General features: G+C 51.5%; 1 protein-coding gene and 1 pseudogene across 1 annotated transcript in view; both read right to left on the reverse strand.

Moving 5' to 3' along the window:
- SNX29 (sorting nexin 29) overlaps window positions 1-26,251 on the reverse strand; it is a 568,687-nt gene that overhangs the window by 13,492 nt on the left and 528,944 nt on the right. The gene's annotated exons all lie outside the window — the stretch shown is intronic.
- Window positions 2,378-2,505, reverse strand: LOC136336794 (U2 spliceosomal RNA; annotated as a pseudogene).

Consider the following 26,251-nt stretch of genomic DNA (forward strand, 5'->3'; position numbering starts at 1 on the left):
GATGTGGCCTGGTCAGTCCTGCACTGTCAATCACTTGGCATGGTGCAATGATGTGGCCCGGTCAGCCCTGCACTGTCAATCACTTGGCCTGGTGCAGTGATGTGGCCTGGTCAGTCCTGCTCACAGCTGCAGCTGTGAAGGGCCATGTTCACGTCTGCTCTGCATAATCACTTTGTTTCACATTTTGTCGCCTGGAACTTATTCACACATGACTCAGCCAGTAGGAAACACAGTAGAGAAGAAAACATTGCATGAAAGAGTCTGTAGGCTGCTGCTGCTCAGCTCCACAAGGAGCAGTTTCCCGGGGCGGCCTTCCCGGGGCGAGCCACCCGCAGCGGGTCTGAGCTGGCCGGGCGCAGGCTCCGCGGGCCGGTGCGTGTCTGATCCGTGCCTCAGCGACCAGTCCAACAGACTGCTTTCTCCAGCGAGCTCCGAGGAGACTGCGCCGTCTCCTGTCTGGTCACGGTGCTGCCCAGTCTCAAGCCTGTGCCTCCCTCCACGGGCGTGGGTAGGTAGCTCCAGGCAGCAGTGGTCTTGAAGAGTCTCCCTCCCTGTCCCTGAGTCGGGCACTGCCCCTGGTAAGAGCCATGGTGGGACACTCAAAAACTCCCAGACTGCGCCAGAGGTCGGAGACCACCCCGGTCTGCAAACCAAAGGCCAAGCGGAACATTGCAGTGGTGCTGAGAGCTAAGGGCGTTAGTGATATCCTCTGAGGTTTACAAAGTTTCTTAAAACTGACCATGCCACACTCCCCCGATCACACCCACGGGGGCTGCCCGCTGCCCTCAGAATAAACCCAGGCCCCTCCCTCCAGCTACCAAGGCTGTGCTCCCCCCAGGAAGACTCTGTATGAAGCCAAATCCTTGCTCATCATGGATTCACACTAAAGTGTTGAAGTTACCTCATTGGAAAAAGCGTGCCCATTTTGACATGACCTTTCTCAGGCACTGTCCTTGCTGCTTTCCATGTGTTCACTAATTACACCCACACAAAGCCAGCAAGGGAGCTCCAGCTGTTACCACCCCTCAGGTGACAAAACCAAGGCGCAGAGGTTAACTGGCCCAAGGCTTAGAGCAGGGGTCCCCAAACTTTTTACATAGGGGGCCAGTTCACTGTCCCTCAGACCGTTGGAGGGCCGGATTATAAAAAAAACTATGAACAAATCCCTATGCACACTGCACATATCTTATTTTAAAGTAAAAAAACAAAACGGGAACAAATACAATATTTAAAATAAAAAACAAGTAAATTTAAATCAAGAAACTAATCAGTATTTCAATGGGAACCATGGGCCTGCTTTTGGCTAATGAGATGGTCAATGTGCTCCTTTCATTGACCACCAATGAAAGAGGTGCCCCTTCTGGAAGTGCAGCAGGGGCCAGATAAATGGCCTCAGGGGGCCGCATGTGGCCCACGGGCCGTAGTTTGGGGACCCCTGGCTTAGAGGGAGTTGGGGTGGGCAGTCCGCATCCCAGGCCTCCCTGTAAGCAGAGCACTATGTCCCTCGCCCTGGTGGTAGTCCCCTTTCTACAAAATTTGATAGTTACATGCCCACCTAGTTTACAATGCTGAAGCTAAAGAGAAAGGCAAAACCCACAGATTAACTGAGAGCAGGGGCTGACAAACCACAGGGTTTGCCTGCTTTTGTAAATAAAATTGTATTGGAGCACAGCCCCCCCATCCACTTCCAAACCTTTGCACTACGACAGCAGAGTTGAGTGGTTGCAGAGACTGGTTGGCTTGCAAAGCTGAAGCATTTACTGTGCAATCCCTGACACACAGCCTCCTCTAACAGACCTGGTCATGGTGTCGAGCAGACAGTAGGACCTGCTGTTCCTGAACACTTGCCCTGCCGTGGGGGCAGCCTGGGAGGCTCATCTGGTTGAATGCTCAGGACAACTCTATGTGGACGGGTATGATAGGCCCATCTTTCAGATGAGAAGACTGAGGCTCAGATATGTCAAAGAGCTTGTCCTACGCTGCCCAGCTATTAAGTGGCAGAACTGGGATCTGGAAATGTGACTCCAAAGTGCATGTGTTATCCTGGGTACACGAGAAAGTGGGGCCACTGGCCACCCAGAAGAGGTGGTGAGGGCACACTCATGTATCAATTCTGCTGCCTCTCACTTGGCCATTGTAAACCAGGTATGAGGCAGGTGGCAGCCTCCTATCACACAGATGTGGAAACCAAAGCTGAGCGAGAAAGCCCCCAGCCCAGGCACTGTGGGTGGCTGAGCTGATGTTCAGACCAAGGTCTGTTCTGGCATTTAAAGCAGAGGTAAACAACCCTGGCTTCCTTTACAATCACCTAAGGAACTTTAAACAGTGCTGATACTCAGGCCCTATGTGCAAAGATCAGGGCTGTGCTTATCCGGGCAGGGCGTGGCTGAAATATTCAGAAGCACGCCAGGTGACCCAACGTGCCAGCCAGGACTGAGAACCACAACTTTAAACTGGTAAGAACAGATACTACACTTGATCTTAGCCAAGAGGCCGAGAAGCAATGAGAACCACAACTTTAAAGCAATCATACTATTTGAGCATTCTGTAAATGTAAAGACCAGCTACTAAAAGAATAATGCCATCTATCTCTGAGGGCAAAGGTGGCTTTTCGGTGGGTTGGCTAATAGAACATTTGATAGTGTCTGAACTTTCTGGAAGAATCATTTTAACCATCGTTGGGGGAGGACAGTTCTGAGCACAGACTGTGGATGTGTGCTGCGCGGAAAGCCACATGGGTGATGTTGATCACTTCCCAGTGTTTTCCTGGCAGCTGTGTGCCCTGTGGCATCATTCCAGACACCCGCAGGCCTCAGAAAGGGACAGAAGACCACCAGGCAATGAAAAGCTGCTGCTCCCCCACCAGGCTGCACTCAGCTTATGAGGGTCACTCGGCCCCCCGTGAACTCTACTCAGACCATTCTTCACTGTACCCCAAGCCTTTCTACCCTTAGGGTTGAGCTGAAATCTTACTTCCATTTGTAACTGATGATTCAGAGCTTCCCTCACAGGTTTCCTCCCAGACAGAGTGTTATGAAAATACCACTCAAATAAAAAAAGGTCCCATGTTTTAAAAAAAAAAAAGGTAGCTCCTAGTTAAAACAAGGTAAAAGACATTCCTTCCTCCATCTTTCTCTCCATGCTCAGCCTCAATATACATTTTTGAACTAAATAATATATATTATTTTGAATAGGTGACACAAAGTGGTGCTGAATAAGAAAGGGTGCAGAGAGGTAAATGTATAAAAAGTAAAGGCAACCACTTTTCAATGCATCTTTTTACTGCTATCCATCATATATAGAGCATATAAATATATATGTTTGTGTGTATACTACATATACACGTATTTCTTGTTATTTCTAAAAATGAAAATTGATGCACTGAGCTACACCTTGTATCAGGGAGGTGTTTCCATGTCACTGTGTCTAGATCAGCCCCAGTTAGTCTCATCCAGGGCTCAGCAAACTTCACTGAAGGGTCGGGTAAACACTTTAGGCTTCCTGGGCAATTCGGTCTCCGTTGCAACTACTCAGTTCTGCCCTTGTAGCATGAAAGCATCATGAACAGTATATAAATAAGTGGGAGTGGCTATGCTCCAATAAATCTTTATTGACAAAAACAAGCAGTGGGTGGCATTTAGCCCATGGACCATAGTTTGCTGTCTAAATACTTGGCTGTCTAATCACAGCTACTGCCATCAATGGCTGCACAAAACCAAGGAGACACGGCCTACTGGGCTAAGCACAGGCACAGGAATGGGCCTGCTCCTTCATAAGCACTTGACTGCAAACAGAGATCACCCATCTGTTTATTACCCAACACACTTCAAACTAAATGATGGAACAGATTTTGCTTGGTGACTGCCTGGCCACCAAGCAGCATCCAGGACACCCGATGCCAGGCCTTGGGACCGCCTCCAGCTGGTTTAAGCAGCTTTGTTTTCTTTTCAGACGCACATGCAGAAGGGCTGGGGTCCCGGGGCAGTGGAGAACCTGCTCCAGCTCTTACCAGCTATGGGTGAGACTCCAGAAACACTAACCCAAGCATCTTGAGACGGCCTCAACAGATGGCAAAGAGGGTGATGAGGGAAACCGTTAAATAAAAGGTCAGAACTCTACCCCAGCATCTTCCATCTGCCGTGTCCTCAAGAACCTACGTCATTCAACAGAAAGCCAGATGCTCCGATGAAGGCCTAGCTGTGAGCGTGGCCATAAATTCCGAGATGTCCCAGATTTGTTTCCACTTGTTCCACCCTCCCTTGCCCCACGTTGGAGCGCCTGCCTACATGTGCGGAGGGGACCAACTCGCCCCTTCAGAGAGGCCTGCCCTGACCTCTGGCCTATAGCTAGAATTGCCTGTTCAATTTGCTGCTGCTTCAACAAATGCAAAACACCAGGAGAGCAGGACCTCACCTGCCCTATTTCCGGTGGCTCCCCAAGCACTGCCCCCCAGCAGGTGCTTCCAAAACACCAGCTGCCCGAGTAAATGTCGACATCTTCAGAATACACACCAGGCACCCTGACTGCAGAGTTGAGAAGCCGAGAAAGAGCTGGCCAGGACCTAGCATGACACAGGTCCATCGTCTGACCCAAAGCCCCCACAGGTGCAGCTGGAGAGGAAAGCGCATCAGAGACCACACAGTGAGTCCAGGACGAGAGACCCCAAGTCAGGCAACTTTTATTAAAAGCATGAGATGGCGCCAGACAGAGGTAACCCCCTGAGGGCCTGGCCCTCAAGGCACACAGGTCAGAGGAGACACAACTATAACCAACTAACTGAGCCCTACCCCTGCCTGAGCCAGAGGGTGACAGCACTGTCACAGAGAAGTGCCTCACATGACACAGAGATGCAGCGTGAAAGGGAGTCAGGCTGGTCATAAAGAAGGCGGCATCTGACCTGGCCATGGGAAGGTATGGGATTTCACACGGGGCTAGGAGAGGGCATTCAAGCAAGGAAAACAGCCTGACTGAGGGCAGAGGGGACACAGTGGTGTCCTCGTGTCCTTGGGTTACTGTAACAAGTTACCAAAACTTAGTGCCTTGAAACAGCACAGATATGTTATCTTAGTCCCAATGGGGCTGAAATCTTAGTGTCAGCAGGGCTGGTTCTTTCTGGAGGCTCTGGAGGAAAATACCTTTTCTTGCCATTTCCAGCTTCTGCGGGCTGCCTGTTTTCCTTGGCTCATGGCCCCTTCCAGTCTCAAAGCCAGCAGGGCCAGTCCTCACATCCCATCTCTGACACTGGCTGCTCTTCCTCCTCCCTCTTCCACTCTAATGACCTCTGTGATTACTCTGGGCCTACCTAGATAACCCAAGATCACCTATCTAACTTAACGTCACCTGATTAGCTACCTATATTCCTCTGCACCTTAATTCTCTTTGGCCATATAACATATTCACAAGCTCTGGGATTAAGACACAGACATCTTTAGAAGAACCTTATTCTGCATCCCAAAGGTCATTCAGTTCAACAGGTGGCGAAGGAAGTTATGAAAAGAAGGTTCTTCCAGGGAATGCAGGCCTGATGCACTGGCTGGTGGCTGCCCCCTGCCTGGCTTCCCCCTCACGGTGACACTTGTGGGCTTTCGGCCCAGCTGGCCTGGTTTGAGACCACAGAGGAAGTTCTGGATAAACTCAAAGGGACAGAAATTTCATGGGGACAAGATATCTCCTTGAGATAAATGTGGACAGGGGACTGGCCTCCCAGCCCTCCTGAGGTGGCCTTTAGAATAGTTTTCTCAGAAGCGCGTGTCGCTTCTTCCCTCTGTGCCTGGACACATGCCTGCTCTTAGTCAGTGCCTTCTGCTGGGAGGTGAGTGACTGCCCCAAAGCTGTGAGGCTCACCTTACACCTACATGTAAGGTGCTGAGGGACGGCTCTATAATAAGCATGTTTTATAGATGGGGACACTGAGGGTCAGGGAGGACCCACAGTGAGAAGTAATAGAACTGAGATTCACACTGAGGTCCACCTGAGTTCAGCACCCGCGTGCCCCACACTCCATGCTGCCACGTCCTTTGCATGCACCAGGGGCACGGAGCCAGCAGAATACAGCACAAGGGACAGCAGTCGCCACACTAGGTTTAAGTTCTGGCCCCGACACCTGCTGAGGGACCTTCGGGTAGTTACTCCAGCCACCTGAGGCTCAGGTTCCTCATTTCTTAAATGGCCATAAAAAATGGCAACCCCCTGGTGAGCACTTTGTAAGGATGTACTGAGCCGGGGTACAAAAGTGGCTGGCTCGGTGGCCGACCCACAGGAAGTGCGCGACAGCTGCTGTGGTCACCGCGCGTGCTGGGACCACATCAGATAGTACATCTGATGGGGCAGGCTGAGGTGTGGCTTCTGCTCTCTGCACTGCAGCCCTGATGCAGCGGACTTTCTAGGTCAGCAGTAAAAGGAGATTCCTGTCTGCCACCCATGTCCTAGAGAGAGAGAGAGCAGGCTAGCAGACTGCGGCCCCAATATGACGCGGCAGCCCCTGGGTACTTTGGGGGGCGCCCCTGTGAGAGAGGAGCTGCAGCAGCGGACGGGAAGGCCCAGGCTGTGCGGTCAGGACGCTCTGGTTGGAATTTCAGGAGCCTCAATGTGCTCACCATGAGACAGCAACCACTGCAGCTGCACTGCTGGTGAAGGAGGAGGGTCAGAATGGCACATAAGTATTTCCCACAGCCTCGGGGAGGGCGGGATCAATGATAGCTATGGTTACCACTGTTACCAAGAACTACAAGTCGGGCTCATCTTCAGCCCCAGCCCCATTCAGCTAGCTGCCCAGAGCCTGGTCTGGAAAAGCATGCTGACGTCCCTCCCTCCGCGCTCAACCAGAGCGAGGCTGGGGCTCCTCGGTAGTGCTGGCCATGAAGCGGGGGGAGGGGCGCCTGTGTGCCCCGGGCCAGCCAGGATGGTGCACCTGTGGGTGCTTGCAGCAGCGGTCCACAGACGCACACGGACGAGCATTCTGGGTGCTGACTCGGCACACCTAAGGTGGCCACTTTGGGACTGAGGCCACCTCCCCAGGGGACCTGCCAGTTTGGTACGTCAGCTGGAATGTGGCCAAGTTTCTTCTGACCCAAGGAAGAGATTTCACTTCCTTTTCATCCACTGCAAAACCGACACCTGCTCAGGCTAGAGGGAGAAAGAGGCTCAGAGAGGGGAGCCGAGTCGTCAGCTGGGTCGCTCTAGCTCCTTAAGGAAAGGTCCAGCTGTCCCTCGCCCAGGGGCCCTTCCTCCTGCTCCCGCCTGGGCTCCTTGCCCAACACCACACTGCCCTTGGTTCAGGAAAGGGGCCTTTAATATCTTGGAAGCTGAAAAGGTGGGATGTGGCCCCAGCAGAGCACAATCTTGCTGATACGGCGGCTGCTTTCATAGGTCAAGAGTGTCATTTGTCAAAGAATGAAGACGGGGCAGACCCCAGGCTGAGGCAGAGAAAGCCCCTTGCAGAGGTGACAGAGAACAAGGCCTGCACTCACATGGACACAGTCCTGTTTGGCCGCGACTAGGATTCTGCCAACCTCATGCTGCCGTCCCAGCTCCTGCCCCACATGCCACACTCTTGTCTCCAGAGCCCTTGTGCAGCCTCAGCTGGAGGCAGCTGGCACTCTGGAGGGTCAGAGATGGGGCACCTGGATGGTGTGAAGGGGAACACCAGCTGTGGGGCGTGGACAAAGGGGTTCAAGGGAATTAACACTGGCAGTCCCCCCTCGAGATGGACGCAGCATCATGTTACAGACCGAGTTCTCGGAGGCTGACTGCCGCCGGATCCTGCATGGCTACAAAGTGACCGCATCTAGGCTCTGGGCTGTCTGACTCCCAAGCGCACTCTCTCCGCCACATCGCAGCCTCGTGGACAAAGTTCAGAGGCTCTGCGGGCGTGGGGGGAGGAGCCTAGACCTCTTTCTGTCTGCCCTCCCGCCAGGGGTCCCTCTGCTCTGGCTCCCAGCTGGACTCTCCAGGAGCTCCCTGGCTGCTCTCCTCCATCTTCTCTGCCGGCCCCCTCAGGGATGCACAGCTACAAGGGGGGAAGGGGACTCCGTCCTCAGTGCTCCCTCTTCTCTGTCCTCATCCTTACCAAATTCACTCGGGCTCATGGCATCAAGTGCCACCCACATGTGATGATTCCTAAGACTATTCCCACCCCACATGTGCGTCTGACTGAGCTCCAGGCTCTTAGACTCAGCACCCGCTTGGATGTCTGACAAACACTGCAAATGTAACATGTCCAAGGCCACCTCTTTGTTCCCCCACCGCCCTTGGCTGTCCCCACTTTGTAATGGCAACTCTCTCAGTTCTGTACACCAACAGCCCTGGCACCATCCTGACTCCTGTCTCTCACACCCAACATCACCCCTCCGCAAATCCACAAATCCCGTCCTCTCTACTTTCAGATACATCAGAATCTGAGGCTGCTCACCACCACCCCTCCCACCACCTCCTCTCGCCTGGGTAACCACATCATCCTCTACAACAAAGCCCATCCCGCCTGATGGCTCCCATTTCACTCCAAGAGGCAGCCAGAGTCCTCCCTTCACTACAGGCCCTGTGTCATCCTGTGTCCCCATCGCCTCCCTGACCTCACCTCCACTGCTCGTCCTCCTCATTCACTCTGCTCCTGCTACACTGCCTTTCTTGCTGTTTCTTCAGCAGACTGAACATGCTCTACCTCAGGGCCTTTGCACTGGCTGTTTCCTCTGCCTGACTCTGTCCCTCAGGTCTCCACATGTGTCAAACTATCCTTGTGGCCTTCCTAAACCATATAGAACATATCCCCACAGGCTCCTCCCCCCCACACTCCCTAGGATGTCCTTTCTTGTTTTATTTTCCTTTAAGCACCACCTGACACATATACATTTATTTGTTTAATAACTGTCTCCCCTACTAGAATGTCTATTAGGGCAAGGACTTTGTTTTATTCACTGTTGAACTACCAGTATCTGAAATGGTACCTAGCACATAGTGGGTGCACAGGAAGTATTTGTTGGGGGTGGGGGGGTGGATGGACTGCTCAGATCCTATGATTTCATTCTGCTCGCCCAGCCCGGTTCAGCCTGGCCTGGCCCAGGTTGAAGCCACTGTGCCTGTCCCCGGAACTCTAACAGGTCCCACGGAGAACCAAGCCAGCCTGAGCTTACCTTTTAGTGTGTAGACTAATTTTCATCTCTTTATTTTTGTGTATTTTGAAAGCAGTCCTCATCGTTTATACTTTAAACGTCCTTTAGTAAAAATGCGTGCATAGGAGGCAGCTGCTAAGTGTCTCTAATTTTTTCATTACGTTTTCTTAGTGTTGCAGTCAAAACAGCCTTCACCCAGCAGTTCTCTATGTTAAGAAACAGACCCCCCCCCCTTGTTCTTTATACTTATTAGTCGGTCTAGTATTTATATTCTACTTACCCTCCTTGGGTTGAACGAAGAATGGAAAGGGAAAACTTTACTTTAAGGCTCTGAGCACCTACTACGTGCCTTGTTGCTTCACATTCGGTGTCACTGCCGGCACCATGCCGTGAAGTCTGGCTCACTAGCTCCATTATATGGATAAAGAAATACGAGGTGCAGAGAAGAGAATAAACAGTCCAGGTGACAGAGTGGGGACCTGCACCCAGACCGCCCCATTCTTCCCAGTCGTGTGTATTCTGACATTTAGATATACAAACTACTACCCCCCACACCGCCAGAGTGCAGAATAAATACATAACCTGAATACCTGGCCTGCTCAGGCTCCCCCGAGACTCTCGTCCCTTCCTAGGATTTATTTTCTCAGGAGGGACTCCTGCTTAGAGGTGGCCATGCCCACCCCCTGGGGATGCTTGAGAGCCAGACCCCCGAGGCCCTGCTGGCCCAGCAGCAGCAGCTGAAGGCAGGCAGTGGGCGCGCACCTGGGCTTGCTGCAGCTGGAGGGCGGCCTGGGACGCGGGTAGAGGCAGTGCGCAGGGGGAGGAGCCGGGCCTGGTGACCACACGACCTGGCTGGCCCGGTGGAGGACGGGCTCTCCCACCCACTGCCACCGCACAGGGCAGGCACGGACTGTCTGCTGGGGAGACCAACCCGAGCCCCGCACCCAGTGAAACAGAGAGAGCTGTTTATCAAAGGCTGTCCTGGGTCTCAGGCTGGAGTCTGAAGGCCTCATCGTGAACTGAGGACCCTGCCAGACTCTGACCTCAGCTTTCACACCACCTGCCCTGGCCCATGGCCGCCCCCTGACTTCACTCCTCATTGATTCCTGGTCACCCCCCTCCCCGTCAGTAGAGACCTCCCTGACCCCACACCAGACAAGGCTCCACGGCCACATCTCAGAGCAGCTTGTGGTACTTACAGGCATAACTGATACCCTTCCTGGGTAAGAGGTCATGGCTCATTCTCTCTAATGGTGGCAATGCCAGGGGGCCACCTCCATAACCCCCGCCCCGTGGTGTGAGGTGCTGCTGACAGACCGCTGCAATGACCATGCCTGCTGCCCCCATATCCAGCCTCCAGGCTGACCGGAGCTTCCTGAGTACAGAGACTGTTGGCTTTGTCTCCCTAAGGCCTAGCACAGTGGCTAGGAAGGAGCAGGAGAGGCTCAACAAGTGCTTTTGTTTTTAAATAAAGGCATGAGTCTCAAAGCAGGGGTGATGCTAAGTGTCCTTTCATTCTTGCACGCTTGACCTGGCTATCCTAATATCAGACAACATAGATTTTAAATGAAAGGTTATAAGAGAGGATACTATATATAAATGAAAGGCTCAATACAGCAAGAAGAAATAAGTTATACACATTTACCCACCTAATAACAGACCATCAAAATCTGTAAAGCAAAAACTGATAGCTGAAGGGAGAAATAGACAGCTCTACAGTAATAGCTGGAGACTTCAATACTCACTCAGTAATGGATAGAACTACCAGACAGAAGATGGAAACACCACAATAAATCCACTAAATCTAACAGATACCTACAGAACACTCTACCCCATAACAGCTGCTCAGGTGCTCATGGAACATTCTCCAGGATAGACCAGATGTTAGGCTACAAGTTATGTCTCAACAGATTTAAAAAGAGATACAAAGTACCTTCTCTGACTATAGTGGGATAAAATTAGAAATCAGTAACAAACTGTAAAATTCACAATTCGTTATGGACATTAAATAACACACTCTTAACCAATGGATCAAAGAAGGGATCACAGGGAAATTACAAAATACTTCGAGGCAAATGAAAACAAAAACCCAATGTACCTGAACTCACAGCATGCCGCAGCAGCGCGCTGGAAACTGCTGTCAGTGCTTATGTGAAAACGGGGAAGACTTACAATCAGCCGTCTAACTTTATAACCTCAGGGACTAGAAGGACAGCTGAACCTAAAGTTAGCAGAAGGAAGGAAACATTAAAGGAGATAAAATAGAGAGCAAAGTAGCAATAGACAAAATTAATGAAACCAAAAGTTGGTTCTCTGAAAATATCAACAAAATCGACAAACCTTTAGCTACATGGACTAAGAAAAAAAAAAAAGACTCAAATCACTAAAATCAGAAATGAAAATAGGGACACATTTAACTAATCCCACAGAAATAAGAAGGATTATAAGAGTACCAAGAGCAACTGTATGCCAACAAATAGTGTAAGTAGGTGAAATGGGCAAATTCTCAGAAACACAAAACCAAGCAAGACTAAAAGAAACAGAAATCTGAATAGACCTATATAACTAGTAAGGAGACTGAATCAGAAATCAAAACCTCCCGACCAAGGGAAGGCTGGGACCTGATGCTTCACAGGTGAATTCTGCCAAAACTTAAAGAATTAATGCCAACCTTTCTTAAAGTTTTCCAAAAAACTGAAGAAAAGGGAATAGTTCTTACACCATTCTATGAGGCCAGCATTGCTCTGACACAAGCCAGACAAAGACACCACAAGAAAAGGAAACTACAGACTCACATCCCTGATGAACCCTGGCAAAAAATTCTTGACACAATACTAGCAAACAGTTCAGCAGGACTTGAAGAGGATTCTATGCCACGACCAACTGGGACTTATTCCTGGAATGCACGGATGGTTTGACATGCAAAAAGGATCAATGTCATATGCCATATTTGCAGAATAAAGAAAACAAAACAAAACATGTCATCTTTTGCCGCCTTGCATCCAGGAGAGCAAGATGGGTCACCAGCCGCTCTACTGGAGCCATCTGAGAAAATGTGACCAGGGTTCTTGTTCTTGCCATGTCTGCTCAAACTGGCATGGTCTGATAGGAAATATCACTTCAATGTGCACCACAGTGTTTCCATCACATGCAAAGGACAGAGGCTCCATTAAGTTTGACTAAGTGAACTTCCTTGAATGGGCTGTTCAAGACATCCACCTCACCACAGAAATAGGTTAGCTCTTTGTACATATAATTAAAAAAAAAGTTCAATTATGAGCATTTTAATGTGAATGAAATAGTCACGGGATTACTACATCTCCTTTTTAAAATTACTATTATTTTCTCAGTGGATTTATCTTTAAAATTTGTGTTATTTCCCCCCTGTTATATAAAGGTATTCATGCTGAATTCTGGTAAATGCCAGTTTTGTTTTTATGCTTAAAATCACATTTTCTGCCCTGGCCGGTTGGCTCAGTGGTAGAGCGTCGGCCTGGCGTGCAGAAGACCCGGGTTCGATTCCTGGCCAGGGCACACAGGAGAAGCACCCATCTGTTTCTCCACCCCTCCCCCTCTCCTTCCTCTCTGTCTCTATCTTCCCCTCCCGCAGCCGAGGTTCCATTGGAGCAAAGATGGCCCAGGCGCTGGGGATGGCTCCTTGGCCTCTGCCCCAGGCGCTAGAGTGGCTCTGGTCACAACAGAGCGACGCCCCAGAGGGGCAGAGCATCGCCCCCTGGTGGGCAGAGCGTCGCCCCTGGTGGGCGTGCCGGGTGGATCCCGGTCGGGCGCATGCGGGAGTCTGTCTGACTGTCTCTCCCCGTTTCCAGCTTCAGAAAAATACAAAAAAAACCCCCCAAAAACCCACATTTTCTGCTTTGTAAAGTGCCTGCTATATACACAAGAACATCTAGCATATAACCTGAGACAAACCGTCTCATGGATTGAGGCAGTGACAATAAAACTTAAGAAATGGGGAGGAAAAACCACGATCATGTTAATTGATACAAAAAAGTATAAGACAAAATCTAATACTCGTCCATGATAAATACTCTTGTATCCTTAATGTCCAGGGCACAACCCTGTACCTGGCCATGTGGCAAGGACTTTAAATGTATTAGCCCCACTCAATCCTCTTAGCAATCCTGAGAGGAAGGAACTACAATTATGCCCAAATTAGAGAGAGGTAATAGGTTGAGTGAGGTTTAGTGACTCACCAGGTTCATATAGCTATTGGAGCAAGTGAACCAGGACTTGGGCCATGCTCTAACATCGAGTCCACGCTCCTTGTATTAATAATTGCAGCAGAGAGACAGCAAATGAGTACTCATTCCCCTTGCTATAGCTAACTACTCCTTGCTCTGAAATTCTTCAAAGCAAATACAAATAGATTTTCACCCCTCTTTGGAAGCCATGGCATCTCACCAAGGAGCTCTTGCTGAATTGCCTGGCACGAGGCCCTGGCGTGGCTGAGAGCCAGAGCTTTGGCATCTCGGCTCTGCCATTCACCAGCTCTGTGGCCCAGGGGGAGTCACTCAACCTCTCTGGGCTCAGTCGTCCTGCCCCTCTTGAGAGGATGGTAGGGGAAGGCAATTCCAGTAACGGTTCTTCCCAGGGCTCTGTGAGACATCAGTGGGGTTTCCGTGCCTACTGATCCAGGGTCTGGCAGACTCAGGACTAATAAATGCCCGCTGAGCAAACGCACCCCTCAACAGATGGCTGAGAGAGTACTCCCATGCCACACAACTTGCAAACCCCAGGAGGGCCCTAGTCAGAGGATTGGCCTCTTCAGAATACATCAAGATGAAGAAAGGAAGGTAGGCGTCTACACAAGTGACAGGGCCTTCAAATTCCACCAGCCCAGCCTAATGACCCTTTCCACTGTCCGGCACCAGCTCTCCTGTCCACCGGTCTTTTGAGGTTTGTGGCCTCGTGACTAGCAGGCCCACCTTCCTGAGTACTGGGGACACCATCTCAGAGTCTAAGGCTGTGCTGGGTGTGAGAGTGAGGGGCAGCCTGGGTGAGAACCCCGGGCATGTGGTTCCGGGCAGATGGGCATGCCTCCCCTTCCCTCATGCCTGGTTCTGATCGGCGACAAAGCCTTATTTTACAATCTAGGGCTGCGAACTTATTTTCCACGACAGCCTTCAGCAGCCAGGCTCGCTGAAGGCCCTCTGCCCTGGCGATGTGAGCAAGAGTATTTCTGTGGCTACGGAATGTGACCGTCAGGGTTGGGTCTAGAGTCCAGAGCCTCTGCCCTTCACTCATGTGACCTTGGCTATGTGCCCCTCACCACGACCAGGGGATTGGTTCCTCTGTTACAGGAGGGCACCTGCCTCCAGCGTCCACTCCAGGATGAAGAACACGAGCGCTCCTATAAGGTGGTAAGAGGACATCTCATCCTAAACTGTCCTCCTCCAAATACAGAGTCCCTCGAATGTCTACCCCACAGGCTGGGACAGACTCTCCAGCAGCAGAGACACCTGGGAAACTACTCCACAAGCCCAATCAAACCACGGCAACCCCCCAATACAGGAGTCCATCCTGGTTAACACTCTACAGTAAGACTGCCTTGCCACATGCAGCTGGAAGCACGTCTAAAGACAGGCGGTGCCCACCCCATTAGGAGTGACGAGCTGCGGACGTGCACAAGATGCCCGCATGGTGCCCGCACAGAAGCACGATCCCCTGGCTCGGGTGTGGAAGGCTGGGCCGGGGGCATCACAAGCTTCTCTCACAAGAATTGTCACAGTCATTGGCTGCTTTAATGACAGCTATACAACAGGCCCACAGACGGACATATTTGTTCACCCACCTTCTCCTCTTCCAGGGCCTGACCCCTCCTTCTGTGACAGTCACGTTCAGTCCATGAGTACAGGTGGCTGGATGCCCCTCCCCTTTTCCCCAGATCTGGTTCATCAAGGTACTGGTTCCCTGAGTCACGGTCATGGGCTCAGAGATGAGACCATCAGACTCTCGCCCAGAATTCCTGCTGGAGCTACTGGGACAGATGTGGCGGGGAGGACTCTGCCCTGGGACTGTGGCTGGAGCCAGTGATAGGGTGTTTATTCTTCAGGACCTGGGTCTGTAGGGTCCTGTAGCTTCCAGGGGCCGTCTTTCCACCAGACAGGGAGAACCTGCTTGGAAATGAAGCCAACACATGACCTAATAACTACTTCTTTTCAGCTAATTTGAAGTAGGTTTCTGAAATTTTGCAAACAAGAGTCACTTGTCACACATACCTCACTTCTGGGACCTTTTAGAGACTCAAACACCTGCTTTTGAGCACCTATCACGGGTCCAGATACTTCACTAGAAGCCTATACCTTCTCTTACCGTCTAGCTGAGCTTTTTAAAAAGGCAGTAATAGGCCCTGGCCGGTTGGCTCAGTGGTAGAGCGTCGGCCTGGCGTGCGGGGGACCCGGGTTCGATTCCCGGCCAGGGCACATAGGAGAGGCGCCCATTTGCTTATCCACCCCCCCCCTCCTTCCTCTCTGTCTCTCTCTTCCCCTCCCGCAGCAAAGGCTCCATTGGAGCAAAGATGGCCCGGGCGCTGGGGATGGCTCCTTGGCCTCTGCCCCAGGTGCTAGAGTGGCTCTGGTCGCGGCAGAGCGACGCCCCGGAGGGGCAGAGCATCGCCGCCTGGTGGGCAGAGCGTCGCTCCTGGTGGGCATGCCGGGTGGATCCCGGTCGGGCGCATGCGGGAGTCTGTCTGACTGTCTCTCCCCGTTTCCAGCTTCAGAAAAATGAAAAAAAAAAAATTAAAAAAAAATTAAGAAGGCAATAATAGTTTAGCACTCACACACCTGGGCTTCAGAATTAGAGAAACCTGGGGCCACGACCTGCCTGGGCCCGAAGTTCACGCTCCCAGCATTGTGCCTTCAAACAGTGAAGGGCAGGAGTTAGACCCCCGTTCAAATGCCAACCCTAAAACTCACCGGCTATGCCATATTGGTCACACAAGCACACTAGGCCCCAACTTCCTCATCTGTGAGTGAGAATGACAACAGGCCCCACCTCTCTCAGAACTGCAGGTTACAGAAGGTCCTGCATATCAAACGCTTAACTCAAGCCCTGACACAGCAGGAGTGCCAGGTGGCCCCCCTGAATCGCAAATGGTGGTTTAAATTCCGCTAGGTCTGGGAGGAGACATATTGTAGGATTTGAACTAACTGCTGATTAGGCCTATCTTTGCAATACTAATTTTAAAAAACAAAACAGAAGTCGTGTTGCAAACATGAGCTTTCCTGGATTTACCAGACAAGCCAAGTCTCCTTAAATGGACCAAACACACTGTCCGGGGAGCTCCCTATTGCAGGAAATCAATGGAAACAGCTTTGGGCTCGTTACAGTAACTGTTCACTGAGCCTCCACGGCTTCCCAGAGCTGCTCCATGGTGGCACAGAGTGGGCAGAGGCAGGGTCCCGCCCTCTGGGCATTTACCCTGGCGGGGCAAGCAGCACAGGTACACAGGCCCGGTCAGCATGAGGTGCTGGCCGCTGGGATGGAGGGACATAAGTATGTGAGGTGATGGGACTCAGGAGAGGCGCCCACAGCCTGCTTGATGGTAGTGGTAACAAGGTGTCGGATGGCTGAGGGAAGACTGATGAAGCCGGACAGAGACGTGGCCCAGGTCTGAACTCAGGAGAGAGCTCACGCTGTGGAGAATGGTGTGCCGACCGCTGGTGGTGGATCTGACAGGGGAGGAGGTTACAACCGCATGATGGAGAGGTTACACCGGGGGCCCTGCAGTCTCAACCGCTGGTGGTGGATCTGACAGGGGAGGAGGTTACAATCGCGGGACGGAGAGGTTACACCCGCGGGATGGAGAGGTTACACCCGCAGGACGGAGAGGTTACACCGGGGGCCCTGCAGTCTCAACCGCTGGTGGTGGATCTGACAGGGGAGGAGGTTACAACCGCGGGACGGAGAGGTTACACCCGCGGGACGGAGAGGTTACACCCGGGGCCCTGCAGTCTCAACCGCTGGTGGTGGATCTGACAGGGGAGGAGGTTACACCCGGGGCCCTGCAGTCTCACAGGTCTGGCTCCATCACTAAGTATGAGTCCCAGTTAATTAGTCTCTCTGAGTCTCAGTGTCTTCATCTGTAAAGTGGGCCATGTAATTACCCTCAGAGGGAGAATTATAAAAATCAAGTAAGATCATTCTGGCAGATGAAAAGTGCTAAATGCTGACCATCATAATTCCAAGGAATAATCCTGTTACTGAGCACACACTCCCGGACATAGCACATCTGTTCTTTGCCTGCACAACTATTCCCTAATCCTTTGATACAGAAAATGCTCAAGAAAGGATTCTAGACGTGGGTAAGATGGACTAAGCTCATTCCACCAGACGCAGCTATAAACCTGGAGAGAAAGCCCGAGGCAGCTACTCCAGGACTCTGGAAAGTGAAAAATGGCAGGCGGGTTGGGGCAGATGACAGAATTCGATGTACCATCAAACCTGCATTGAGTGCCTGGGCTCAAGGAAGCCTGACCCCTGAGAGTAGGCAGGGTATGAACAGAAAGGGCTCACGATGCGATCTACCACGCATCCGTCTCAACGACTAAGGTAAGAAACTGCCAGTGCCAAACGCTGACCACGTGCAGAGTACCTGCTCTCGTGCATCGATGGGGGCGTGTGTGGGGGGTACTACGGCGTACCCCCCACACACGCCCAGAACACAGTCTGGCAGCTTCTTACACTTACCACACCACTCTTAGTCTTTACCCCCGAGAAATAAGTATTTTAGTTCACAGAGAAAACTGCACATGATTGTTTGTATTAACTCTATTCAAGATTGTCTACGACTAGAAAAACACAAGTGTCTTTTGTGAATGGATAAACAAACTGGTATATCCATATGATGGAATACTTCTCAGCAATAAAATGGACAGGCTACTGATACACCCAATATGTGGATGAGTCTCAAAGGACGTGCTGAGAGACGCAAAGGTCACTCACTGCATGATCCCGTGTGGATGACTTTCTCAAAGACAAAACCATAGTGACGGAGAGCAGTTCAGCTCAGGGCTGGGGGAGTATGTGACCATAAGGGATAGAACAAGAGAGCTTTCTGGGATGCTGGAGGGTCCTACACCCTGATTGCGATGGTGGTAGTTACTCAAATCTATACATGTATTAAAATTTATAGAACTTAACATAAAAAAAAGTCAATTTTACTATCTGCTAAAAGTTTTGTTTTGTTTTGTTTTTTAAGTCAAGACAAGCACAACTCTGGTCAATATATTACAGGCCCTAATTTGGCCCTTTCCCAGAATGCAGTGAGTGGAACTACTCCTCTCCGAGCCCACTGTTGATTTACGGACTGTCTGGGCTCTGATCATTAGCCTTCCCTCCGTCTGCTGACTAGCTGAAATGCCATGTGCGGGACTTCACGGCTGCGCCCCACGCCACCCACCGCACCCTGGCACGCCCTGGCTGGGTGAGTTACTGATCTGTGGTAGCTGCAGAAACAGCCCCGGCCACCCACCCCTCTCTGGGTCTTGCCTTTGCCACGTGACTCTGCAGTGCCCTCCCACTCTGACGCTGGTTTCTGCCGTGGGACTGGCCTTGGCCAATGGGGCGCTAGCAAACAGGACCCAGTCAGAGCCAGGAAGTGTCACAGTGATTGGGCTTCCCCTGTTCTCACTCTCTGCCATACTCACCCAGGCGATCCCACCGGTCCTAGTAGTCCCATTATTCCCAGTCAAGGCCATGGTGGACCAGCAGAGAGCTAGCTGTTGCCCAGATATGGAAGCAAACACAGCCAGAACCTGAGGAGTATCCAGCCTATCACCCAGCGCATGGGCAACATGCTATTGTTATGTGTGCCAGCCAGCATACAACGGCTGCTTATTACACAGCGTCAACGTGGTAGCAGATAACTGGCACATAACCCACTAAAGGAACCGTGCTCAGTTATCACGCATGGACATCACTTAGGAACTTCAGGGGGAATGCAGAGTCCTATGAAACTGTCTGACCACTGAGAAGAGAGCTAACTATCACACAGACTGACCATACTGTGGTGGGACAAGATGACCTGGTCAGCAAAAGGTAGTCAGCTTCTTGTGTGGCAGAGCCTCTTCACCCTGACATCAGAGAATGCTTATTACTACGTCTTTTATTAACTCAAAATAGAATGGAGGTTATTGTGCCCCAAATATCCTAAATCTTCCTCTGCTCCAAACTGAATTTTCAGATGCTCTAATGTTTAAAAATGGAAGGCATGGCATAGCCAATTGGCTCAGGGGTAGAGCGTCTGCCCAGTGTGTGGAAGTCCCAGGTTTGATTCCTGGCCAGGGCACACAGGAGAAGCGCCCATCTGCTTCTCCACCCCTCCCCCTCTCCTTCCTCTCTGTCTCTCTCTTCCCCTCCCGCAGCCAAGGCTCTACTGGAGCAAAGTTGGCCCGGGCGCTGAGGATGGCTCCATGGCCTCTGCCTCAGGCACTAGAATGGCTCTGGTTGCAACAGAGCAATGCTCCAGATGGGCAGAGCATCGCCCCCTAGTGGGCATGCCGGGTGGATCCCGGTTGGATGCATGCAGGAGTCTGTCTCTCTGCCTCCCAGCTTCTCATTTCAGGAAAAAGTAAAATAAAAATAAAAATAAAAATAAATAAATATGTACATACACACACACACACACACACACACACACACACGAGACATGAAGCGGAGGGTGCAAGCAATTGTAATACTACCTAAGCTTTCACCTCACATCACTGGGAGACTGCACTGAGTCTGGACAAAGAGCTGTAGGGGTGCAGCTTCAGCTGAGGTAGCCCCCTGGAGGGGCTCCAATGAGGTGCCATCTCGTTTAACCCTCTCAGCAAGCCTGCAGGTCTGTGCTGCTGGCTCCACTTTATAGACAGGAAAACCGAGGCACAGAGAAATCAAAGTCACAAGTCCACAAGGCTGTAGAGCTGACACTTGAACCCAGGTCTGTCGGACTCAAAGCCTTGCTCTCAGGCACCAACACAGCTGTTTGAATCATGAAAGAAATTGACACCAGAGCTTTGGCTTACCTCATATAATGAGTCTGACTACGCATCACACCGAACAGCTTACTGAGTGAAAAGAAGGCCCATCATTTGGTGGAATCAGGTACTTTGCAGTCTGGTGTCTGGGCTCAGCAATTTTGGGCTTGGCCATGGGGATGCCATCTTGACACTAACAAGATCACAGAGCCTCAGTTTCCCAGATCAACTTGACTGATACTTGGGCAGAAAAGGAGTGACCATGGTGGGGAAACTCATGGAGAATGGTCTACTATCTCCCAGACAGCCTCAGTGAGTGTGCTTGCTGTGTCCCCCCTTGAAAATCCCATCGCTCCAAGGTCTGCCCCGTCCTGAGGAGCCCAGAGATGAGTGGTGTCGACTCCTGCGAATCACAGGGCGATTCCTGCTGTCAGTGCGGCCAGAGCTAAACTAGTAAGTGCTCACTGTGTGCCTGGTGTGCAGCGCCCTGGCACTGTTGTTAAATCTTTGGATCTGCCTCCTGAGGCAGGGCCTGTTATCTGTCCCATTTCACAGATTGGGAAATCGAGGCACAAAGTCCTTAGAGGGTGTAATCCAAGGTCACCAAGCTAATAAATGGCATGGCCTCAAGTGACACGCAGGCCCGCCTCACCACAGCCCTTCCTTCGACAATGCCATTCTGTGAGTACCTTTCACATGTAAGTCATAAAACAAGCCGCTCACAGATGCCAACAGAACGGCTTGTTTCCTGTTGCATTGCTAATTTCTCAACCTGCCTCCCAGAACAAGCAAGTGTGAAAAGCCTCCTTGACTCTGTCACAGCCAGTGCTCCTGCGTGAAGAAGGAAAACAAGGATCCTCGTCTCACCCAGCAGTCCACGGCCTGCTTTACCTGGCTCGGTGACGGGGCCAAGCCGGCAGCTGTGTGCTCACAGGGGAGTGTTCCCAAGGCCAAACCAGGGCGTGGCTCTCCTCTCTGCTGCGGTTAACACATCCTGGGCACATCCTGGGCGTAGTTGGTGAATGAGGATCACTAAGGGCCGTGGCTCATGAGCGAGGCAGTGAGGAAGGGGAGCGGAGGGTGTGTGTGCTGGGCAGCGGTCTCAGATCCCTTCTCTCAACTGGGTCAAAGCCCTCATTCCTTAAGCCAACTCAGCCCCATCTCCCAGGCCTCTCTGGACAAGATTTACTTCAGGAGTTAGTCCCAAAGAGGGAGAAATGGGTAGGAATTTGGACAGCACCAACCAGCAGTGGCATAACAGATACATGCAGTGAGAGGCCACAGCAGGGACGGATAAAACCAACGGCCAGTGGCCACATCAGAGACCCTGCAGAGGACAGGCGTGTGGCCTAGATGAAACAGCCCAACACGAAGACATGAGGACTGAAAACCAAAACGCCTCCCTCCATCCACTGCATTGTCCCTGGGGCCGGGGAGCGAGGCAACACAGCCTCCAGCTGAGAACCACGGGGCGGAAGCACAAGGAGCCCCAGTGGGGCTTTCAGGGCAGGGGCAGGGAGCGAGCGACAACACAGCCTCCAGCTGAGAACCACGGGGCGGAAGCACAAGGAGCCCCAGTGGGGCTCTCAGGGCAGGGGCAGGGAGCGAGCGGCAGCAGGAGCCCACCACCATCAGCCTCCAGCTGAGAACCACGGGGCAGAAGCACGAGGAGCCCCGGTGGGGCTCTCAGGGCAGGGGCGGGGAGTGAGCGGCAGCAGGAGCCCACCACCATCAGAACAACCAGTCCTGCAGCAGCGGCTCTGCACGCTGCCCTTTCAGGTACACTGTGCCCTTGAAGAGAATGTGCGTCCTGAACACAACAGGTGAGACGCCAGACTTCCTTTTCAACCCTGGAATAGACGCCATTGCCCTCCAAGAACCCCTGTCCTTGGTGAGCTGCTGAGAACTGCACAATACAGCTGTGACTTTTACAGGGACATAGCCCTGCCTACGGCCGTGCAAAGACCAGACACACAAAGAACCCGCGTAGGGAACATACTCATACAGCACTTTGCGCAGAGGAGCAAACACATGGCTGGTCGAGGGGCCCTTGGGGAACACAGTGGCCTCCACACAGGGAGAGGGCAGGGATGCACTTGGATTTGACGCAGAAATCTACCACTTAGGGATTGTTTTGATGGACACATCACCTGTCAGGCCCAATCGGTTAAAGGGACCTCAGCCAGAACTCAGTGGGTGCTCTGTATTGAGGGTGTGGTATCAGAGGTCTCCTTGTCATCGCTGTCCCCTGGGACTGAGTGGGTGGCTGCCTCCTTCCGCCCACAGTTCTTCACGGGTGAAACAGGCTAATGCAGTCCCTTTCACCCTAGAAGACTTTTAATATCCAGTAGGCCATCTGTGGCCCACAGATATTTTGTTTGGCTCACAGACTGGTTTCCTATGTAATTTTAAAATCAGATTTTATATCTAGTTTTGGGTTTCCGTCATTTCTTGGAAAACTCAAAGATCTGGTAACTTACTGTCAGCCCCACATAGCAACAACCACCCTGTGTGAGTAGAGGCTGACCCTCTTAGACAAGGCCTGTGAGCTCCACTCCCCACCCCTCCCTATTGTCGCCCTGTTAGGCTTTATTTACTTAAATGACCTGCCTCTTCCCTACAGGTGCGTGAGTCTGCCACAGTTCCTAGGCGATAGGGGTAAACTTGGGGTGTTTGCTCTGTTGATCCTAGATGCTGGGAAGGTGCCCAGCATCACTAAGCAAGAGGCTGAAAGATCACAGAAGCAAGTCAGGAGCGCCCTCCCACTGGGGCACGTCTATCCCAATCAGGGGTCAGTCCTGGTGCTGAGCTGCTTCCTCCCCCAAATAACAGACATGATTAATGGTGGAAATAAGAGGTGGCAGCTAAGAAACAGAGACAAAGGCTGCAATGGGAAAACACTTCTGCCCTCTAACTTCTATAAGTCTGCCCATGGCCCGCTCTGAGCTGGGGGAGGCACCAGTGCTCTGCCCTCTGTCGTGTCCAAATGAAGCGCCAGGACGTCAGAAAAGGGACAAAGATTCTACAAGCCCAAACGGCCTCTATCTGATCGAAGTTGTCCCAGGATCCCAAGGGGCTAGGGTTCCCTACACAGTCTCTGAAGGGGACTTCCAGGTGGCACAGCGCATAGTGCTACACATCAGAATAAACTGCCCTGCTGTGCAAAATGACGGCAACCAGTCCTACGCTGTCTCGGACAGCTGCCAGTTCCAGAGCCCGGTTCCTGCAGGGAGGTCTGCTGTCAGGCAAGCAGGGCGGGGGAGCTGAACTGGTTCCCGGGGGAATGTGACGGGCGGACTTGGACCTTGCGAAGGCGCTGCTTCCCCTCTGCAGCCCTGGATGACTGGTTCACAGTGCTCTCCCGCCACCAGGGTGACAGTTGTGCTGTGCCACCTGCTCCATGGTTCTCAGCCAACTTGGCAGCGAAGGAGGACAGCTTGCTATTCTTAATGCTCTGAGACGAGCTGCTAATTCTGCAGGAGGCTTCTCTGGGAACCTCGCCCTCGCAGCCCTGGCCCGGCTCCCTCCCCCTCTGCCGGAGGCTCCGCACTGCGGCCTACCCCAACCTCCAGCCCTGGTTCTCACCTCTCCCCATCCTCCCCCACTTCCCTGGGCACGCTTCCCCGCCTCTGTGACTTCCGTTCCCAAGTTTGCAGAATTTCCAAATTCCTGAAAAGAGATGACACTTTGGGATTTGAGAGTCAGAAGTCAGAATTCCCAGGTGTTCTTGAGAACTCCCCAAATTATAAGTCTTAACATATTCCCAACAGTCTTCATACTATTTATTCATCATTGTGGAAATCTAAAGTGATTTGCTTACTAAGTAAGAAATATTTGGTTTGGAAGTATTTACAAAGAATCGTAGCCTGGAGTGAATATTCAAACGCTGGAAAGCACCAGTGAACAGCAATGCCCCCTGTGTCCCACCGAGGCGACCAGGGCCGTGCAGAATCACCGTGCTAACTGCTCATATAAGGACTTGCTGTGCTTCCAAAGCTTATTTCTTGGACTACGTCTCACATCAAGTATATCATGCATATAAATGTATTAGTATTTAATTTGTAAGAATGACTCATTGTTTATAGAAGAGAGAAGCATGAACACGCACTTATAACACGGCATCAGCTAAAAAAGGCCTGATTGACTGGATCGTGACCGTCCTCTGCTACAAGCCCTTCCCTGGTCCTTGGAAACGACCGTGACCTTTAACTGTGTGGCTCTTCCTGCGCTTGTGTCTCTCCCCTCGGTGTGGGTTCGTTCAAACCACGAATGTTGACTGCTGAACTTCAGTTTTCACAGAAGAACTGTAATACTTTTTCCTAATTTCTTGACTGATGTTTCTAAGATTTGGAAACATAATGTTTCCTGACCTGATGCCCAGCTCTGAGTATGCAATCCTTACAGACTCTCTCTTGCCGGGCTCCCAACCAGCCTTCAGGCCCTCACAGAGGTCAGTTTCTAAACCCAACACCTCATTGTCACCTACCCTGCTCCCAAACCAGTGCCCCCTCACCCCCTTGACCATCATTCGCTGAGACATCCAGCCTCAAACACTCGGGAGTCGTCTGGCTCAGCCCCCTTTTCTCTGGGCTATTATGAAAGCACCCTACCCCAGCTCCCACCCTCCCTTCATTCTCCCCCCAGCTGCCAGTGTGACCCCCATAAAGCACAGGCCTGACCTCAAAGGCCTGCCCTCAGGCCCCAACCTTGCTTTCCAGAACATTCTAGAAATGTCCTGTTCCCTGGGCAGGGCAGATGACGACGTGGCCTCCCTGAACCTGGCAGGTGTTCTGCACATCTAGAAGGAACACCTCCCCCTTCTATGCCTATCAAATTTCTGTATATCAAATTGGTATAAAATAGTGGGGTTTGTGATCCCTGAAAAAGTTATCTGAGCTAGAACCACTCTGAAGAATCAATCCTACAGACCTACCTCCCAAAATGTGCAGCTACTGAAATGTTCCTGGCAACACTGTTTGAGGGGGAAAAATCTGGAAATGTCTTCAATGTTCAAATAGAGCAATGGTGAAATAAGTTACAAAACAGCCGTTGCAGTGGATACTATGTAGTTTTCAAAAAGAATGAGCCAGTTTTATTAAATTCAAAAGGCAAGCTACAGAACACCGTGCAGAGGGTGTCTCTGGCTTATGTAAGTATTGATGATTTCTGCAGTTACATAAGAAACCCGACAGTGATCTTGGGGTGGGGATGGGGGCACGATGCCCAGCGGAGGGGCGTGTGACGTTTATTTCGTCTTATGTCTTTCTGTAGTGCTTCAGTTTTTTAAAATACCATAAGTTTATCACTTCCTCCAAAACGTCTGCTCCCCAGACTCTCCTTCCCCCAGGCTCCGTTGCTGCTGGTAAAAATAGTTACACACATACGGAGCTTACTATGTGAAAGGCGCTGCTCTAAAAGCCTGAAACTCTGTGCTGTGTCACCCTCACGGTGACCCCATCAGGGGGGTGCAATTGCTCTCTCCATTGTGGAGATGAGGACACCGAGGCCCAGAGGAGCTTAAGTGATTTGCTCAGGGCCACCTGGCTGGTCAGTGGCAGAGCCAGAGTACAAACTGAACAGTCTGACCCAGGGCCAGGTGCTCTGCAAATCCCTAGAAACAAATGTTTGTTGATGTGGATACAGAGTTTGTCTACACTGAGCAGCTTGGGGCATCTGTACCTCTGCCTGGTCTGGCAGGAGGCTGGGCATGTCATAAAAGTTTTCTTCTCTCACACCTGACAGCCAGTCCTTGTCACAACTGCTTGTCACACTGGCCTTCCTGTTAACCTTGGCCAAGTCACCAACTCCTCCTGCCAGGACCCTAACAAGCCACCCAACCTGTCCGCTCCAGTTTCATTCTCTGTCCACATCCAGAGTGTGACTTTAAAAACATAGACCTGATTATGTCACACTGTTCTAAAACTTCTGGCGACTTCCCAACAGACCTGGAATAAACCTCAGTCATTGTTATGGTCTCTAAGGCCCTATGTGATCTGACCTCCTCCCCAGTCTCATTGTTCCACTCTCTCTCTGTTATAGACACACTGGCATCATTGGACACACTCAGCTTGTTCCTGCCTCAGGGCCTTTGCACTTACTATTCCCTCAGAGAGGCCTTTCCTGACCATTTCACGGGAAGCATCCTGTGTAATTCCTTAGTTTCTA

Source organism: Saccopteryx bilineata, chromosome 4 (genome assembly GCF_036850765.1).
Source record: "Saccopteryx bilineata isolate mSacBil1 chromosome 4, mSacBil1_pri_phased_curated, whole genome shotgun sequence".
In the NCBI taxonomy this organism is placed as follows: domain Eukaryota; kingdom Metazoa; phylum Chordata; class Mammalia; order Chiroptera; family Emballonuridae; genus Saccopteryx; species Saccopteryx bilineata.